Source organism: Salminus brasiliensis, chromosome 13, assembly GCF_030463535.1.
Source record: "Salminus brasiliensis chromosome 13, fSalBra1.hap2, whole genome shotgun sequence".
Lineage (NCBI taxonomy): Eukaryota > Metazoa > Chordata > Actinopteri > Characiformes > Bryconidae > Salminus > Salminus brasiliensis.
Window position 1 is genome coordinate 15,386,406 of NC_132890.1, and position 10,911 is coordinate 15,397,316.

Consider the following 10,911-nt stretch of genomic DNA (forward strand, 5'->3'; position numbering starts at 1 on the left):
GGTACAAACACAACTCGTGAATGCTGAGTTGCATCCAAAGAACACCCTACCAACTGTGAAGCATGGGGGTGGCAACATCATGCTTTGGGGCTGTTTCTCTGCAAAGGGACTAGGACGACTGGTCCATGTACATGAAAGAATGAATGGGGCCATGTGTTGTGAGATTTTGAGTGCAAACCTCCTTCCATCAGCAAGGGCATTGAAGATGAAACGTGGCTGGGTCTTTCAGCATGATAATGATCCCAAGCACACTGCCAGGGCAACATAGGAGTGGCTTCGTAAGAAGCATTTCAAGGCCTAGCCAGTCTCCAGATCTCAACCACATAGAAAACCTTTGGAGGGAGTTGAAAGTCTGCGTTGCCCACCGACAGCCCCACAATATCACTGCTCTAGAGGAGATCTGCATGGAGGAATGGGCCAACATACCAGCAACGGTGTATGCCTACCTTGTGAAGACTTACAGAAAACGTTTGACCTCTGCCATTGCCAACAAAGGATATATAACAAAGTATTGAGATGAACTTTTGTTATTGATCAAATACTTATTTCCCACCATTATTTGCAAATAAATTCTTTAAAAATGAGACAATGTGATTTTCTGATTTAATTTTTTTCTCATTTTGTCTCTCATAGTTGAGGTGTACCTATGATGTGAATTACAGGCCTCTCTTATCTTTTTAAGTGTGAGAACTTGCACAATTGGTGACTGACTAAATCCCCCCCCCCCCCCCCCCACTGTATAGCTAGCTAATAACCCTAAGACTGCAGCTGTAAAGTACAATAGACGGATCCAGCGTTAGATGTTAAACGTAGTTGAACGATTTCGTATAGCTTTCAGTATTTGAGATACCTCACGAACAACCACATGAAGCAATTCGGAGCCGCTGGTGATACACAGTCTATCTTTCACCGAATAAAGGGGGGAGGGGGAGGGGGAGGGGGGTGTGTAGTGTGGAAGAGGCAGGCATATTTTGCTGCATGCTTATAAATAGGCTAAGTGGAAGTAGTGCTTTCGCTTACGGCCATACCACCCTGAGCACGTCTGATCTCAGAAGCTAAGCAGGGTCGGGCCTGGTTAGTACTTGGATGGGAGACTGCCTGGGAATACCAGGTGCTGTAAGCTTTTCTCATCCTCAAGCACTCACATGCACATTCTTTCACTTGCTCTTCTTCCTTTTACTCCATCTTACCTTACGCTTTCACAAATATACAACACATTACACTTTTTTTTTTACACATACCTCCTTGTATTACATTTCATACACTCTGTGGAATCTTAGGAGTTGAAACTTTTCAGCGGAAAATTGCCGTTAAAGCCCACCTGCATGGCCTGCCATGGGATGGAAACCAATCACTTGTAGTTTGGCTTAATTATAGCCAAATTCTTACAAAACACTGAAAAATATCAAACCAGAACTCTGTGAAGGGAATGCTGTGGATAAAAGTAACCCAAGCCTGTCAGTAGGGGTCAGTGTACGTTTGAGGAAACTGACAACATGGGGGAAAGTCTGTTACAGCATGTCAACGCATAGCAAGACTACAACCAATCATAATGACAGCGGTTGGGTGGGCCGACCTCAATATTTGCTATTTAAAAAAAACACCTGCTAATTTAGATCACTTAATTAGGTCATATTAAAGCAACACATCACGAAAGGGAGTGAGCTGTGGGGAAATAACAGCACCGTTTCATCACAGTCGTGATGTTATTTCACCGTTACACACAACCTCTGGTCGTGGGCCTTCATTCATGGGTTCCCGTTCTCGTTTCGGGGGCGGGGAGGGGAGCAAATCAAAAGTCCTTCACCACTTGTGAATTATTTTCTAGGAAGTGGAATGGCTGATTTCCAGTTGCATTGAGGTTTTTAAAATTCTCCTCCCAGACCTGCGTACATTTACAACAGTTGTTCTTTTATCCCCCTGAAGCTTCACAGAGCTCTTTGAACTTGACATGGCGACACACACTTCCCTTAGTTAAATGGCTGGCCGGCCCACTCAGCCCGAGCCTGCTTCATCGGCATCCCTGCAACTCGCAACTCACCTGAGAGCGATGCTTCACCTCTTGTTTTGTTTTCCCGGCTTCCATATTGGTAGGAAGTAGCCCCTGCATTTATCCCATAGTCATGTTGTAGCTTAGTATGTCAAATTTAAGGGTGTAAATAAAAGAAGCCAAGACTGTTGAGAAACATTTGGAATTTTAGAATTGACCCGTTTAACAACCGCATTTGACTGATGTGGGTTTTTTTGTTTTTGTTTTTTTTTTTTGCAGTTGAAGGAGAACACAAGCTTAATTATTAAACTGCGGCAAAGTAAATACAGCACCATATTCCGGGGCCTCTTTGAAATGAATTTTTCTTTCACCATTCATAAATATTTCAACTGGGTTCACTCCTAAAAATAAAAGAGTTTATTCAAAAGATGGCGAGGAAAGTCGAGATTAAAAGCCTGATAATACTTTTCATAATGAAATGGAGCAGCTTTTCTTGTGACCAGGAACACAAATCTTGTCCACATCAGCTCCAAATGAGATGTACAATTTCTCTATTTAGCATTTTTTATTTCCTTCCGGAAATGACGTAAGGTAAGGCCTTTTATTTTGACAAGACCGAGTCTGCCGGCCGGTGTGAGCCTTTGCTGCTGTGTCGGTTTACTCCTGAAAGAGCAGTAAATGGAAGCTCCCTGTGCTTCAGAATGAAAAAGCACCTGTTACTCCCAATATTCAATAATCATTTATCAAGAGTAAAAAAAATTAAACTGTAATGAATGTGGACAAGAACAGCTTCTTTTCCACACTAAAAAAGGACTATGAAATATAAAATAAAATGCGAAATTAAAAAATCTTTTAAAAACGTCTGTATAGAAATAGATACATCTTAATTATTGTCAGTTGTATTTGTCACAAAAAGTGGCATTTGCATTTATTTGTGTTACTTGTGTAGTCTATAAAATATGTAAAATGTTCATGCTATCAAATGTAAAATAAGAAAATAAGTTACTTATCACACCTAGTATGAATTAATTTAACCCTCAGTATATTGTATGGATACAACACTGACGTTATACTGAAGCTTTTCTGTTCTATGTGTTAGCAGGAGAAATAACTGAGCTTTACTTATTAAGAGTGGAAAATGATCCATCGGTTGTCTTCACTTTTCCCTATTCTCCCCAACTAGAAGCCGAAACTAACTGATAAGTGCCTGATGTACTGAAGAGGCCTCCAGACCTGTATGAGGTTATATGTTTGCTGGGATAAACTCCATGATACACATTCTACTCATAACAAATTCGCTTAGTCTCTTTTGGGAAAACAGGCAGTGACGGAGAGTATGACATTTTCAGGGTGAAATAGATACACTACATAAATATCTTCCAATAATTACATTAAAAGTTACTTACACATATGCGTCGGATATTTACATAAATATTATTGCAATCGATGAAACCAACGCTTAAATTCGTAAAATCCACAAATATGGCACACATAAACATAACTAACCATTCTCATTTAAATTAACTTCACAGAGATTTAAAAAAAAAAAAAAAAAGTCTTGCACAGAATTTGTGGTTACCGGAAAATCCAAGATGAGCTACTGAAAAGAAACCATCTGAAGATGCGCTTTAACTAAAGAAACTCGCCGGTTTTATAAAGGACATGTTTTATGTAACTGAGTTTTATCTGCTCGTTTTACTTATGTCACTATTGCTGAACACGGGCGGACACGAAAAACACAGAGGAATGTCGATATGTTCACTACAGCTGCAGCTGCTAACAGCAGGACAGTCATGCGTTGTGCAAGAATACAAAGCTACAACGACAGTCTGTATACCTTTTAGCTTTGTAATGGGAAACAGACTACACAAGCAGACGTGTAGACCTGTGACAAACTGAACTATCCCGAATACCGTTCAGACCTGCTTTAGTCAACCAGTATTTAGTCAGTCACCAATTGTGCAAGTTCTCACACTTAAAAAGATAAGAGATAAGAGTAATTCACATCATAGGTACACCTCAACTATGAGAGACAAAATGAGAAAAAAATTTAATCAGAAAATCACATTGTCTCATTTTTAAAGAATTTATTTGCAAATAATGGTGGGAAATAAGTATTTGATCAATAACAAAAGTTCATCTCAGTACTTTGTTATATATCCTTTGTTGGCAATGGCAGAGGTCAAACGTTTTCTGTAAGTCTTCACAAGGTAGGCATACACCGTTGCTGGTATGTTGGCCCATTCCTCCATGCAGATCTCCTCTAGAGCAGTGATATTGTGGGGCTGTCGGTGGGCAACGCAGACTTTCAACTCCCTCCAAAGGTTTTCTATGTGGTTGAGATCTGGAGACTGGCTAGGCCTTGAAATGCTTCTTACGAAGCCACTCCTTTGTTGCCCTGGCAGTGTGCTTGGGATCATTATCATGTTGAAAGACCCAGCCACGTTACATCTTCAATGCCCTTGCTGATGGAAGGAGGTTTGCACTCAAAATCTCACAACACATGGCCCCATTCATTCTTTCATGTACATGGACCAGTCGTCCTAGTCCCTTTGCAGAGAAACAGCCCCAAAGCATGATGTTGCCACCCCCATGCTTCACAGTTGGTAGGGTGTTCTTTGGATGCAACTCAGCATTCACGAGTTGTGTTTGTACCAAACACATTAGCAGTGGTCTTGTAGGTCTCCCATTTTCTGATTATTGCTCCCACAGTAGATTTCTTCACACCAAGCTGCTTGCCTATTGCAGATTCAGTCTTCCCAGCCTGGTGCAGGTCTACAATTTTGTTTCTGGTGTCCTTCGACAGCTCTTTGGTCTTCACCATAGTGGGGTTTGGAGTGTGACTGTTTGAGGTTGTGGGCAGTTGTCTTTTCTACTGTTAACGGGTTCAAACAGATGCCATTAATACAGGTAATGAGTGGAGGACAGAGAAGCCTCTTAAAGAAGAAGTTACAGGCCTGTGACAGCCAGAAATCTTGCTTGTTTGTAGGTGACCAAATACTTATTTTCCACCATTATTTGCAAATAAATTCTTTAAAAATCAGACAATGTGATTTTCAGATTTTTTCCCTCATTTTGTCTCTTATAGTTGAGGTCTACCTATGATGTGAATTACAGGCCTCTCTCATTTTTTTTAAGTGGGAGAACTTGCACAATTAGTGACTGACTAAATACTGGTTGACTAAAGCAGGTCTGAACGGTATTCGGGATAGTTCAGTTTGTCACAGGTCTACACGTCTGCTTGTGTAGTCTGTTTCCCATTACAAAGCTAAAGGTATACAGACTGTCGTTGTAGCTTTGTATTCTTGCACAACGCATGGCTGTCCTGCTGTTAGCAGCTGCAGTCTGCTGCAGGCTAACTCAACGATGATGGCTGTAGTTGTGAACATATCGTTGTTTCGTGTCCGCCCATGTTCAGCAATAGTGACATAAGTAAAACGAGCAGATAAAACTCAGTTACATAAAACATGTCCTTTATAAAACCGGCGAGTTTCTTTAGTTAAAGCGCATCTTCAGATGGTTTCTTTTCAGTAGCTCATCTTGGATTTTCCGGTAACTACAACTTCTGTGTAAGACTTTTTTTTTTTTTTTTTTTTAAATCTCTGTGAAGTTAATTTAAATAAGAATGGTTAGTTATGTTTATGTGTGCCATATTTGTGGATTTTACGAATTTAAGCGTCGGTTTCATCGATTGCAATAATATTTATGTAAATGTCCGACGCATATGTGTAAGTAACTTTTAATGTAAATATTGGAAGATATTTATGTAGTGTATCTATTTCACCCTGAAAATGTCATACTCTCCGTCACTGCCTGTTTTCCCAAAAGAGACTAAGCGAATTTGTTATGAGTAGAATGTGTATCATGGAGTTTATCCCAGCAAACATATAACCTCATAGAGGTCTGGAGGCCTCTTCAGTACATCAGGCACTTATCAGTTAGTTTCAGCTTCTAGTTGGGGAGAATAGGGAAAAGTGAAGACAACCGATGGATCATTTTCCACTCTTAATAAGTAAAGCTCAGTTATTTCTCCTGCTAACACATAGAACAGAAAAGCTTCAGTATAACGTCAGTGTTGTATCCATACAATATACTGAGGGTTAAATTAATTCATACTAGGTGTGATAAGTAACTTAATTTTCTTATTTTGTATTTGATAGCATGAACATTTTACATATTTTATAGACTACACAAGTAACACAAATAAATGCAAATGCCACTTTTTGTGACAAATACAACTGACAATAATTAAGATGTATCTATTTTTATACAGACGTTTTTAAAAGATTTTTTAATTTCGCATTTTATTTTATATTTCATAGTCCTTTTTTTAGTGTGGAAAAGAAGCTGTTCTTGTCCACATTCATTACAGTTTAATTTTTTTTACTCTTGATAAATGATTATTGAATATTGGGAGTAACAGGTGCTTTTTCATTCTGAAGCACAGGGAGCTTCCATTTACTGCTCTTTCAGGAGTAAACCGACACAGCAGCAAAGGCTCACACCGGCCGGCAGACTCGGTCTTGTCAAAATAAAAGGCCTTACCTTACGTCATTTCCGGAAGGAAATAAAAAATGCTAAATAGAGAAATTGTACATCTCATTTGGAGCTGATGTGGACAAGATTTGTGTTCCTGGTCACAAGAAAAGCTGCTCCATTTCATTATGAAAAGTATTATCAGGCTTTTAATCTCGACTTTCCTCGCCATCTTTTGAATAAACTCTTTTATTTTTAGGAGTGAACCCAGTTGAAATATTTATGAATGGTGAAAGAAAAATTCATTTCAAAGAGGCCCCGGAATATGGTGCTGTATTTACTTTGCCGCAGTTTAATAATTAAGCTTGTGTTCTCCTTCAACTGCAAAAAAAAAAAAAAAAAAAAAAAAAAAAAAAAAAAAACACATCAGTCAAATGCGGTTGTTAAACGGGTCAATTCTAAAATTCCAAATGTTTCTCAACAGTCTTGGCTTCTTTTATTTACACCCTTAAATTTGACATACTAAGCTACAACATGACCATGGGATAAATGCAGGGGCTACTTCCTACCAATATGGAAGCCGGGAAAACAAAACAAGAGGCTGGCACGCCGGGTGAAGCATCGCTCTCAGGTGAGTTGCGAGTCGCAGGGATGCCGGTGAAGCAGGCTCGGGCTGAGTGGGCCAGCCAGCCTTTTGACTTAGGGAAGTTGTGTCGCCATGTCAAGTTCAAAGAGCTCTGTGAAGCTTTAGGGGGACAAAAGAACAACTGTTGTAGATGCAGGCAGGTCTGGGAGGAGAATTTTAAAAAAACTCAATACAACTGGAAATCAGCCCCCCGAAACGAGAACGGGGACCCATGAATGGCGGCCCATGACTTGAGGTTGCGTGTAACGGTGAAATAAACATCACGGCTGTGACGAAACGGTGCTGTTATTGCCCCACGGCTCACTCCCTTTCGTGATGTGTTGCTTTAATGTGACCTAAGTAAGTGATCTAAATTAGCAGGTGTTTTTTTGTTTGTTTGTTTGTTTTTAACAGCAAATATTGGGCTTGTCCCACCCATGAGCTGTAACTGTGATTGGTTGTAGTTCTGCTCTGCGTTGACATCCTGTAACAGACTTTCCCCCCCATGTTGTCAGTTTCCTCAAACGTACACTGACCCCTACTGGCAGGCTTGGGTTACTTTTATCCACAGCATTCCCTCCACAGAGTTCTTGTTGAATATTTTCCAGTGTTTTGTTTTGAGAGCAACTGGCTATAATTAAGCCAAACTACAACTGATTGGTTTCCATCCCATGGCAGGCCATGCAGGTGGGCTTAAACGGCATCTGACGCTGAAATGTTTCGACTCTGAAGACTCCAAAGACCGTATGAAATGTAACACAAGGACGTACATGTAAAAGAAAGGGTAATGCGTTGTAGATTTGTGAAAGCGTAAAGTAAGATGGAGTAAAAGTAAGAAAAGCAAGTGAAAAAATGTGCATGTAAGTGCTTGAGGATGGCAAAAGCTTACAGCACCTGGTATTCCCAGGCGGTCTCCCATTCAAGTACTAACCAGGCCCGACCCTGCTTAGCTTCCGAGATCAGACGAGATCGGGCGTGCTCAGGGTGGTATGGCCGTAAGCGAGAGCACTGCTTCCACTCAGCCTATTTATAAGCATGCGGCAAAAGACGGCTGCCTTTTCCACACTACAGGGGACACACATTTACTCGCCCTCCTTTCTTACTTCCAAAGCAACCCCACCAAGCTCATTCAAACCAATCACACATTTCATTGCTCTCTCCTGTCCTCCTTCTCTTTTCACAAAAAAAATAAAACAACAAAACTTGCTCTTTTGGCTGACACTTGAACATTCAGCAACAAAGGCTAACGCCGGCCGCCAGACTCGGCCTTGTCAACATAAAAGTCACATAAGCCACATGAGTCGAATGGGCTTGTGAAACGGGACAATTACAAAATCACAAATCTTTCTCAACTGTCTTGGCTCCTTTTATTTACACCCCTAAATTCCACATACTAAGGTACAACAGGAATACGGGATAAATGCAGAGGCTACTTCCTACCAATATGGAAGCCGGGCAAAAAAAAAAAAAGAAAAAAGCTCACGCTAGCACGCCGGGCGAAGCATCGCTCTGAGGTGAGTTGCGAGTCGCAGGGATGCCGGTGAAGCAGGCTCGGGCTGAGTGGGCCAGCCAGCCTTTTGACTTAGGGAAGTGGCGTCGCCATGTCAAGTTCAAAGAGCTCTGTGAAGCTTTAGGGGGACAAAAGAACAACTGTTGTAGATGCAGGCAGGTCTGGGAGGAGAATTTAAAAAAAACTCAATACAACTGGAAATCAGCCCCCCGAAACGAGAACGGGGACCCATGAATGGCGGCCCATGACTTGAGGTTGCGTGTAACGGTGAAATAAACATCACGGCTGTGACGAAACGGTGCTGTTATTGCCCCACGGCTCACTCCCTTTCGTGATGTGTTGCTTTAATGTGACCTAAGTAAGTGATCTAAATTAGCAGGTGTTTTTTTGTTTGTTTGTTTGTTTTTAACAGCAAATATTGGGCTTGTCCCACCCATGAGCTGTAACTGTGATTGGTTGTAGTTCTGCTCTGCGTTGACATCCTGTAACAGACTTTCCCCCCCATGTTGTCAGTTTCCTCAAACGTACACTGACCCCTACTGGCAGGCTTGGGTTACTTTTATCCACAGCATTCCCTCCACAGAGTTCTTGTTGAATATTTTCCAGTGTTTTGTTTTGAGAGCAACTGGCTATAATTAAGCCAAACTACAACTGATTGGTTTCCATCCCATGGCAGGCCATGCAGGTGGGCTTAAACGGCATCTGACGCTGAAATGTTTCGACTCTGAAGACTCCAAAGACCGTATGAAATGTAACACAAGGACGTACATGTAAAAGAAAGGGTAATGCGTTGTAGATTTGTGAAAGCGTAAAGTAAGATGGAGTAAAAGTAAGAAAAGCAAGTGAAAGAATGTGCATGTAAGTGCTTGAGGATGGCAAAAGCTTACAGCACCTGGTATTCCCAGGCTGTCTCCCATCCAAGTACTAACCAGGCCCGACCCTGCTTAGCTTCCGAGATCAGACGAGATCAGGCGTGCTCAGGGTGGTATGGCCGTAAGCGAGAGCACTGCTTCCACTCAGCCTATTTATAAGCATGCGGCAAAAGACGGCTGCCTTTTCCACACTACAGGGGACACACATTTACTCGCCCTCCTTTCTTACTTCCAAAGCAACCCCACCAAGCTCATTCAAACCAATCACACATTTCATTGCTCTCTCCTGTCCTCCTTCTCTTTTCACAAAAAAATAAAACAACAAAACTTGCTCTTTTGGCTGACACTTGAACATTCAGCAACAAAGGCTAACGCCGGCCGCCAGACTCGGCCTTGTCAACATAAAAGTCACATAAGCCACATGAGTCGAATGGGCTTGTGAAACGGGACAATTACAAAATCACAAATCTTTCTCAACTGTCTTGGCTCCTTTTATTTACACCCCTAAATTCCACATACTAAGGTACAACAGGAATACGGGATAAATGCAGAGGCTACTTCCTACCAATATGGAAGCCGGGCAAAAAAAAAAAAAGAAAAAAGCTCACGCTAGCACACCGGTCGAAGCATCGCTCTGAGGTGAGTTGCGAGTCGCAGGGATGCCGGTGAAGCAGGCTCGGGCTGAGTGGGCCAGCCAGCCTTTTGACTTAGGGAAGTGGCGTCGCCATGTCAAGTTCAAAGAGCTCTGTGAAGCTTTAGGGGGACAAAAGAACAACTGTTGTAGATGCAGGCAGGTCTGGGAGGAGAATTTAAAAAAAACTCAATACAACTGGAAATCAGCCCCCCGAAACGAGAACGGGGACCCATGAATGGCGGCCCATGACTTGAGGTTGCGTGTAACGGTGAAATAAACATCACGGCTGTGACGAAACGGTGCTGTTATTGCCCCACGGCTCACTCCCTTTCGTGATGTGTTGCTTTAATGTGACCTAAGTAAGTGATCTAAATTAGCAGGTGTTTTTTTGTTTGTTTGTTTGTTTTTAACAGCAAATATTGGGCTTGTCCCACCCATGAGCTGTAACTGTGATTGGTTGTAGTTCTGCTCTGCGTTGACATCCTGTAACAGACTTTCCCCCCCATGTTGTCAGTTTCCTCAAACGTACACTGACCCCTACTGGCAGGCTTGGGTTACTTTTATCCACAGCATTCCCTCCACAGAGTTCTTGTTGAATATTTTCCAGTGTTTTGTTTTGAGAGCAACTGGCTATAATTAAGCCAAACTACAACTGATTGGTTTCCATCCCATGGCAGGCCATGCAGGTGGGCTTAAACGGCATCTGACGCTGAAATGTTTCGACTCTGAAGACTCCAAAGAGTGTATGAAATGTAACACAAGGACGTACATGTAAAAGAAAGGGTAATGCGTTGTAGATTTGTG

At 41.7% G+C, this 10,911-nt stretch overlaps 2 non-coding genes and 1 pseudogene across 2 annotated transcripts; 1 reads left to right on the plus strand and 2 right to left on the minus strand.

Moving 5' to 3' along the window:
* Positions 1 to 1,014: 1,014 nt before the first annotated feature.
* Positions 1,015 to 1,123, plus strand: LOC140576002 (5S ribosomal RNA; annotated as a pseudogene).
* Positions 1,124 to 7,973: 6,850 nt separating this feature from the next.
* Positions 7,974 to 8,092, minus strand: LOC140576445 (5S ribosomal RNA). The gene has a single exon (XR_011981657.1). It is a non-coding gene; the product is annotated as a 5S ribosomal RNA (ribosomal RNA).
* A 1,389-nt stretch (positions 8,093 to 9,481) lies between these two features.
* On the minus strand, positions 9,482 to 9,600 carry LOC140575922 (5S ribosomal RNA). Its single transcript, XR_011981175.1, has one exon. It is a non-coding gene; the product is annotated as a 5S ribosomal RNA (ribosomal RNA).
* Positions 9,601 to 10,911: the final 1,311 nt, after the last annotated feature.